We start from the raw sequence: 9,952 nt of genomic DNA, 5'->3' as shown, positions 1-9,952 counted from the left end.
TACTGGTGTGCAATAAGTGATTGGTGGAGAATGAGATGCAATTCCCTGAAGGTGTCCTCTCAGATTTCAAACCCCTATTTTTAATGTGGTTGGTATTTGGAAATGGGATCTTTGGGAGATATTTAGTGATAGATGAGGTTATGAAGGTGCATCATGATAGGATTAGTATTTTAAAAAGAAAGAATGCCAGAGAGTTTGCTCTCTCTTCCATGTGAAGATACTGCAAGAAGATGGCTGTCTACAAGCCAGGAACCTAGCCTTCAGTACCATCCAACCATATGACACCCTGATCTCAAACTTTTAGCCTCCAAAAGTAAAAATTCAGTTTCTTTTGTTTAAGTCACCTAGTCTGTGGTATATTGTTATGGCAGCCCAAGCTGACTAATCCCTGGGGGAAAACCCTGGATTTATGTACCTGGCTATTTTCCTGTCAGCTAATCACTATATATAATAGCTCTTTTTTTTTTTTTTTTAAAGACTGTGTATTTATTCATGAGAGACAAATATCCAGATTTGTGAAGAGTGAACATACAAATACAGGAGCACATAACAGAATGCTCATGGAGAGGCATGTCTAGTCTCCTTCCCCTTCTACACCCCTCTATTTAATTACTTTGCAGATCTGCCATAAGATGGTTCCAAATCATTGGTCATGAACCTAATATATATAAACTAATAAGATATTTTTGCCTGCAGACACAGTTTATAAGGGCATACAGGATATTGAAATGTGGAGACATATACACAGGTAATATCGGAGAGAATGGTGAACTCCGGTAAATGGAGGATATGTGGACAGGGATCCCTTGGAGATAGTGACCATATTAAAGGAAGAACAGGACTTTAAAGATGACTAGGTACACAAAAGTTGGAAGGCTGCTGAAGCCAAAGTACAAATGCACAACATAATGGCAGAGGGTTGTGGAGTATTAAAGGAATTGTAATCCAGTATTTAGTACAGTGACTAGTAAATAAGTGATCAGCGCTCATTAAATAGTGAATAAATGAATTAATGAAAATGTTTTAGCATAACCGGATTTTCTCTGAGACATAACAAGGAACACAACCCTGAAGGCGACCCAGATATTGAGATAAACCACTGGGAAAACAGGCTCCTGTTCTAAGGAATCACTAATGTTTTAAAACTGTCTTGAACTCAGGGTAACCACATCCAACCAAACTTAAACCTAATTGATTCCTTTCTGTTAATGACCCTACTCTACACACCTACATAGGCTTAACAGAAGGAATGACTATTTCCAAGAAATCTACCTCTTTACTGTCCTACACAAGATTCCTAGCTTTTGGGGCTGGGGGGAGGTGTGGAATCGCAAGGCATACAAAACAAAAAAAAATCACCCCCCACCCCCACCAAGTGACAGAACAATCTAGAACTACTCAGAAGTGACACAGATCACTTGGACTGACAAAATTTAAACTATAATATGTTTAAGGTTCTTTTTTTTTTTTTTTTTTTTTTTTTTTTTTTTTTTTTTAATTTTTATTTATTTATGATAGTCACAGAGAGAGAAAGAGAGAGAGGCAGAGACATAGGCAGAGGGAGAAGCAGGCTCCATGCACCGGGAGCCTGATGTGGGATTCGATCCCGGGTCTCCAGGATCGCGCCCTGGGCCAAAGGCAGGCGCCAAACCGCTGCGCCACCCAGGGATCCCTGTTTAAGGTTCTAATAAAGTTGCACAACAGGCAAATTACATGGGTCATTTGAGTAGATGAATCATGGAAATACTAGAACACAAACCGTGCCTTCAACATACTTGACACAGCCAAGGAAAGAATAATTGAACTTGAAGATAGGGGAATAAAAATCACCCAAACCAAACCAAAGGGGGATGTGGGGTGGGAGGAGGTGACAAAACATCCAAGAGCTGTGGGGAAAGATCTGGTCAGCACATAACTAGCATCCCAAAAGGCATAGAAAAAAATGAAGCAGAAGAAATATTTGGAAATTCAATGGCTGATGACACCAGAACATGCATATATAAAGCTCAGAATACGAAGAAGGATTTTTTTTTTTTAATTACAGAGGAACAAAGATAAGAATTACAGCAGACTTAGAGTAAAAGAATTACAATAGACTTAGAAATCATGCAAACTGGAGGATAATGACATTTGTAAAGTCCTGGAAGAAAAGCTGTCTTTGTGAAACTGTTCATGGAAATCTTTCAAAATTGATAGAGAAATGAAGATTTTCTCAAAATAAAGACAATATATTGCCATAAGATCTATTTGAAATGTTAAATGAAGCTCTTGAAGAAGAAGGAACGTGAAATCACAACAGATCCTTGGATATACACAAAGGAAAGAAGATAAATGGAATAAATGAAGGTAAAATAATTTTTCTTCACTTATGTAAATATTTAAAAGATAACTTTAAAACAGTAACATGCTTTGTGTGTTTATCACATATAAAAGCAAAATGCATGACAAGTACAAAAGGTGGGAGGGAGAAACGGAATATGTTGTGCAGGATCTTGTTAGGTGATGTATAACTTGAAGATCTATTCTGGCTAATTAAAGGTATATATTCTAAACACTAGGATAACCCCTGAAATATTGTAAAGAGGTAAATTTGTTAATAGAATAAAATGGAATAATTTAAAAGTATTTAGTTGAGGGCAGAAAAAGAACAAAAGACAAAGGGCAATTAGAAAGTGGTTGAGGGTAGGTTGATTTTAATGCAAATATACTTTTTAATTACATCAAAAGCAGATACTCTCTGCCTCTCTCTCTCTCTGTGACTATCATAAATAAAAATTAAAAAAAAATTAAAAAAAAAAGCAGATACTCTAAGCATACTTAAAGACATTTAAGACTGAACGGAAAAGCAGGACCCAACTAGATGCTAGCAGAAACGTATTTTATACAGGCATAGTTAATTAAAAGTTAAATAGTGGGGAAAAGGATCATACAAACAAAAAGACAGTTGGGGGAAGTGGGTGACAGGCACTGAGGGGGTCACTTGATGGGATGAGCACTGGATTGGTTATATGTTGGCAAATTGAATTTAAATTAAAAAGTTGAAGGATACCTGGGTGGCTCAGCAGTTGAGTGTCTGCCTTCGGCTCAGGATTGAGTCCCACATCGGGGTCCCCACTAGGAGCCTGCCTCCCCCTCTGCCTGTGTCTCTGCCATGAATAAATTAAAATATTTTGAAAATTAAAAAATGTTGGAGTCACTATAGAAATAACAGATGAAGCTGACTTTATTTTTTTTTTTAATTTTTATTTATTTATGATAGTCACAGAGAGAGAGAGGCAGAGACACAGGCAGAGGGAGAAGCAGGCTCCATGCACCGGGAGCCCGATGTGGGACCCGATCCCGGGTCTCCAGGATCGTGCCCTGGGCCAAAGGCAGGCGCCAAACCGCTGTGCCACCCAGGGATCCCGAAGCTGACTTTAGAACAATAAATGTATTCAGTGATCAAGAAAAACATTACATAATAAAGGGATCAATTTCCAGGTAAATGTAACAATCCTAAATGTTTATGTATTAGACTACAGAGGTGCAAATTACACAAGTGAAAAAAAGAACAAAATGGGCAAATAGATTAACCCACTATTACAAGGGATTTCTCCTTTGTCTTTCAGCTATCAATAAGACAAATAGACACAAAATCAGAATATAGACCTGAACAACACAACTGACCAAGTTAACTAGTTGACATTTATAAAACACAAGAGCAGAATACATTCTTTTCAATTACACATGAAGGAGTACACAAGACCATACAACAAAATTTGAGTTTTAAAACGTTATATAAAGTATATTCCTTGGTATTTAGTAGCAGAACTAAACTAGCAATAACATCTGGAAATATTTGGGAGAGTTAAATTACAGATTCCTTTTTTTAAAAAAAAAAGATTATTTGAGAAAGAGCAAGAGCACAAGCAGGGCAAGCAGCAAAGGGAGAAGGCAAAGCAGGCTCCCCACTGCGCAGGGGAGTCTGTTGCAGAACCTGATCCCAGAACTACCCCTCCCCCCATCATAACCTTAGCCAAACGCAGATGCTTAACCCACTGAGCTACCCAAGTGCCTCATAAATACGTTTTTAAATAACTGTTCAGATTATTTCTTTAGAAACTTGGTATTTTCTTTCAAGAACATTTCCCATTTCATCTTAGTTAAATTATTTACATAATAATTTACATAAAGTTCACAACATTCTCAACCCATTTCATAACAGAGTTTGTGGTGATGTCACCCCTGGCATTCTAGATATTGGTACCTTGAGTATTTTTTTTTCCAGTATTCTTAAGATTTACTGGTTTTATTGACCTTTTATTTTTGCTTCCTATTTCATTGATTTCTATTAGTAATTACTTCCATTCTTATGCTAACTTTGCATTTCATTGCTTTTCATATTCTAGTTAAGGTGGAAATTGAAGTCACTAAGATCTTTCAAAATTTTATAATGGTACTATTTATTACATTTCCTTCTATGAACTGTTATTTGCATCCCACACATTCTGACATGCTGTAAGCCTGTTTTAAGTTTTATTCAACTTAAAATAATTCTTGTTTTCCCTTAGATTTCTCTCTTGACCAATGGGATACTACCTAGCTCCAAACATTAGGAGATTTTCCAAGTATCTTTCTGTTACTGGATTTATAATTTAATCCCCTCTGGTCAGGAAACATATTTTGTATGACTTGAATTCTTCTAAGTTAATTGAGATATATTTTGAAGCCTGGGATGTGATCTGTTTTGGTAACTATTCTTGGTATATATGAAAATAATTTGTGTTCTGTTCTTGAGTGGAGGGTTTTCAAAATGTCAATTAGGTAAAGTTGGTTGGTTGTGTAGTAGCCTTATGATTTCTCTCTGCTTGTTGCTATGAGAAATCTGTGTCAGAATCTCTTATTATAATTTTGGATTTGTTCATTTCTCTTTGTAGATATTTCCATTCTTTCCCCAGGTAATTCAGGTGATTTCCTCCTCACATGCATGCACACTGATCATTGTTCTGGTAAAAACTAGAGTTTTTACACAGATGAAAAATTCTATGTCTAGGTTTTTTTTTTCTCTAAGAGCTCTCAGGCAGTTCCTGGGAACTCTAGCCATCCCAATCTCCCTGACTCCCAGATCTGTCTTCTCAACTCAGAGTGACCATAATCTGGAAACTCTTCATGCAGTTATTTGGATAAGTCCTAGTACTCCTTTCATTTGTTTCCCATTTTTTCATTTCGTTGAAATGATGCCCAGTGTCTTGAAACCAAGGTTTCATATATTTTGTCCAGTTTTTATAGTGTTTCAGATGGGAGGGTAAACTATTCCCCCATAATTCCATCTTCACCAGAGGTGCATTATCTCAAGTACACATTTAGTGAGAACAGGAATCCCTATGGATGTAGAGTTTAAATAAAATACAATGTTCAGTTCATATTCTTGTACATAAACTTTTGAAAATTTTTACCAATATTTTTGGAGAAGTTCCTGGATCAAAAAACAGGTAAGTTCTAATATTCAATTTAGAATATATACATATTAGTATAGTTTTTCAGAATTTCTTCTACCTGCTTTTTCTCCATTATTCCTAGTCCTACCAGAGGGCAGAAAGTGCCAAAGATCCTGGCATGTCCTTTTAGTGTGGTCCCGTTGTTTCTGTATTCAACTTTTCATTGTGTGATGTGAGGTGATATCACTTTGCTCTTTTAGATGCTGAGATTTTTTGTTGCTGTTCATTTTGTTCAGTGTTGGTAGAAGGAAGTTCTGTTAAGTCTGAGTCTAACATTATTCCATAGAGTCTTTGAAAGGCTAGACTTTTAAATCTTTGAATAAATAGAGCTCTTCTTTATCTAGCTATTTATGCAAGGTCAGTACTCCAGACTGGCAGGAAATTTGTTTTTAGCCCAGTGACTCTTTTTTTTAAAGATTTTATTTATTCATGAGAGAGACACACAGAGAGAGAGGCAGAGACATAGGCAGAGGGAGAAGCAGGCTCCATGCCGGGAGCCCAATGTGGGACTCCATCCTGGGAGTCCAGGACCACACCCTGGGCCAAAGGCAGATGCTCAACTGCTGAGCCACCCAGGAATCCCTAGCCCAGTGATTCTCAATGTTACTGTGTATTCAGATCACCTGGGGATCTTATAGAGATGTAGATTGTGAATCACTAGGTCTGGATTAGGGCCCACTATTCTGGAATTTTGACCAATTATCAAGTAATGCTGATGCTGCCAGTCCATAGCTCACACATCTTGAGTAGTAAAGATTTAGCCTTTGCCTTGCTGTCCTGCATATCATTGACAGTTTTTCTCCCATGACATGATAGATCCTTTTCAAAACCCAAGTGTTTCCTCCTTGAACCCTTCAGCTTCTCACCCTGCCACTCTGCAACTGTAAACAGTTTAGGAAGGCTTCTAAAGTCAGACTTTTTGAAGTAACACTTTGAAGGTTCCAATCAAGGTGCCTTTTTAAAAGGATTTTATTTATATCTGAGAGCATGGGGGCAGGAGAAGCAGAGAGAGAGGGAGAGAGAATCTCATGCAGACTCCATGTTGAATGTGGAGTCAGCCACTCAACCGTCGGAGCCACCCAGGCACCCCTCAAGGTGCCTTTTCTTTTGTCCTTCCAGATATGACACTGCTTTGGAGGGATATCATACTCTTCTATACAGCATCAATTTACCACATTTTAGCAGTATTTCCTTATGGATTTTGAAGCTCAGAATTGTAGATATTTTTTGACTTCATCAAAGATGGAAGTTCTTACATTTCTTACATGTTTCTTACTCTCCTTGTTTTAATTTGGTTACAAAAGGGAGAAATGGCTGGATGCATCTTGGTTCCACCTCTTTATTTTTTAAAGATTTTATTTATTCATGAGAGACACAGAGAGGCAGAGACATAGGCAAAGGGAGAAGCAGGCTCCCTGTCGGGAAATGAATGCAAGACCTGATCCTAGAACCCTTGGATCATGCCTTGAGCCCAAGGCTTGAGCCCAGGTGCTCCCTTTGCAGGGTTTTAAAAGAACTTCTAGCATGAATGGTTCAGGTGATGAGGCTCAACCACTTGTCACCCAAGCCCTAGGCTCTTGAAGTGGCCTTAACTAGCATGCAGCTGTTTTAGGATTAGTGGCAAGATAGCTAAATTATAAGTTACAGTGTACTGAGTCCACTTCACTCTTGGCAATTTAACTTACCTTTGTTACAGGATCTGAGTCAGCACCACCTAATCAAACAGTCTTTCTGTAGCAAAAGATAGGAATATTCACATATTTTGTGAGTGAGTTGATAAATGCCCTCCTGTCAGTTCTGGTCAAGTTTTTTCTTTACGCGAACAGAATCTTAACCAGCATCCACACTGCCTCTGTTCCATGTGAATTTTTGTGAACTGTTCAGTCCAGTGATCCAGTCCTGCTGCTGGAAGTATGTGCACTTAACCTAGACTGGCCAGAGTATCTCATATGGATCCGGTCATTGATCCAGAGTGGACACATAACCTAAACTGGAACAAGTTGTATTTTTCTTCTCTGATTGACATGGAAGCTAAGAGCAATGAAATCACCTTCCTTTTGAGACTAAAAGCTCGAAGGATATTTTAAGTCTAATATCAGATGCCATTTTTTTCCCTCACAAAGAGAGAGCTTGCCCGAGTATGAAACAGAGCAGAGCTACTAATCTCATGAGTCTAGTACTTGCCTGAAGCTGTACCATATATACATTATACCTTTCAATTATAGGTACTAATAAAAACCTTTATTCTAAGCTAATTGGGATTAGGGTTCCATCGGAATCTTTTTTTTTTTTTTTTTAAGATTTTTTATTTGTGAGAGATAGCATGAGCTGACCAGGGGCAGGGGCAAAGGGAGACACAGACTGCCCCTGAGTGGGAAGCCTGATGCAGGGCTTGACCCAAGGATCCTGAGATCATGACCTGAGCCAAAATCAGATGCTCAACTGAGCCACTTGTGCACCCCTCTGTCAGAATGTTTATGACAGTTGCTTGTTCTCCATTTATCAACTTTATAGACTCTTTAGTAATATTTTTTAAAAGATTTTATTTATTTGAGAGACACAGAGGGAGAAGCAGACTCCCCGCTGAGCAGGATGCCCTGAGATCATGACCTGAGCCAAAGACAGACGCTTAACCAACTGAGCCACTCAGGCACCCTTTTAGTAATCTTTACTATGATTACATATTCATAATCATATATTATGATTATGGATTATATATTCACTACTGTGTTGTATTTTACTTTGAAACATAGCTAATCTATATTTCTTAATCTTCATTCTTAATTTCTTCAATTTTAGATCTCTTGAATCCCTTCTCTGGGAATATTGCCCCTTACCCTTGCTTTATTCGGTCTCATTATTACTATCCACCTCCCACCATCCAGTCTATCAGCTACATTTGCCTTTTACATTAAGTAGACAGTAGGTCTATATACATACAGAGACAGACTTAAGTGATTTGTCTATATATTATAAAGCTGGAAATAAAATAGCACTTGATCATTATCACAATGTAAATATTCTCTGAAGCGTCAGAGCCAAGCAATATGTGATTACATATCCTTCTCTGTAGGTCCAATGTTATTATCCCGGTATGTGCTTAAAGGAGTGAGTCTCTTCCTAATATCAATCAAATGGAATTTTTTTTTAAGATTTCATTTATTTATTAATGAGAGAGAGAGAGGTAGACACACAGGCAGAGGGAGAAGCAGGCTCCATGCAGGGAGCCCGACGTGGGACTCGATCCTCGGTCTCCAGGACCAGGCCCTGGGCCAAAGGCGGTGCTAAACCGCTGAGCCACCTGGGCTGCCCAATCAAATGGAGTTTTTTAAAAGATTACTTATTTGAGAGTGCATGATTAGGGGGAGAGGAATTGGGAGAATCAGACTCCCCACTGAGCAGGAACCCCTGATTCAGGACCCTGGGACATGACCCAAGCCAAAGGCAGATCCCCAACCAACCGAGCCACCCAGGTGCCCTGGATTTTCTTTTTTTATATTCTATTTTCCAAAATCATACCACATTTCATGGGGGCTTGTTTTGTATTCAGATCTGACAACTGCTATGGTTTCCTCTGTTTTTCCCAGAGCCAGTAATTGCCTTTCTTTCCGTTTTCCTAAGGACAGACTTGCCTTTACCATATTGCTAAAATGATCCGACTTCATACTTATGTAATGTAACCTTTTCCAATCCTTCTGAAGATTTTCTTCACTGAGTCCCTGGATTCCTCCCCTACCAGTAATTTGGTCTGATGGTTGTAAAACAATCATCTTCATCATCCTCAATAACACTTTCTCAGGTTAGATCCATTGTTTATTGAAGCCTTTCTTGCTACTGCCTTCCTGTTCTATCCAAATTTTACTAAACCTAATCCTTTAATACCCTAGGGAAGGGTAAATGAGAGTAAACTGAAGCAAACTGCATATACAGAGTATCAGTCTTTGGCCTTATGCTTTTGGGTATAGATTTCCAGATTCAAAGTGATTTTACCTTATAACTTGGAAGATCCTGTTCTATGTTCTGTTATCTAATATTGCTAACAGGAGAGAAAACTAACACTAACTTTAATGTTCTTTTTAGGAAACATTCACATATTTTAAAAGCTTTTCAGGATGGTTTCATCTTCAGTATTCTGAAATTTCACAAGCATAATTCTGGATATTTTTTTTCTATTGTAATTGTGGTTTTTGCCAGTTCAGTCTGCCCAAAACTGAGTTGTTCTAAGCTGAATATTCATAACTTGCTTCAGTTTAGAAAGATTCTCAATCATTTATTTGATATATCCCTTATATTTTCTATGTAAACTTTTCTGGAACTCCTATTGATTAAACTTCTATGTCTTTTTTGTTTCTTATTTTCTTTTTAATTTATGAGCTTGTAAAGTTTCCTCTGTTTTCTTTAAAACTTTTATTAAGTTTATTTCAGCAATAGTATTTCATTCTCAGGAGTTCTGACTTCTCTTTTTTCTCTCCAGA

The sequence above is a fragment of the Canis lupus genome, chromosome 1, assembly GCF_048164855.1.
Source record: "Canis lupus baileyi chromosome 1, mCanLup2.hap1, whole genome shotgun sequence".
NCBI classification, from domain to species: domain Eukaryota; kingdom Metazoa; phylum Chordata; class Mammalia; order Carnivora; family Canidae; genus Canis; species Canis lupus.
Note: the sequence above shows the minus strand (reverse complement) of the source record.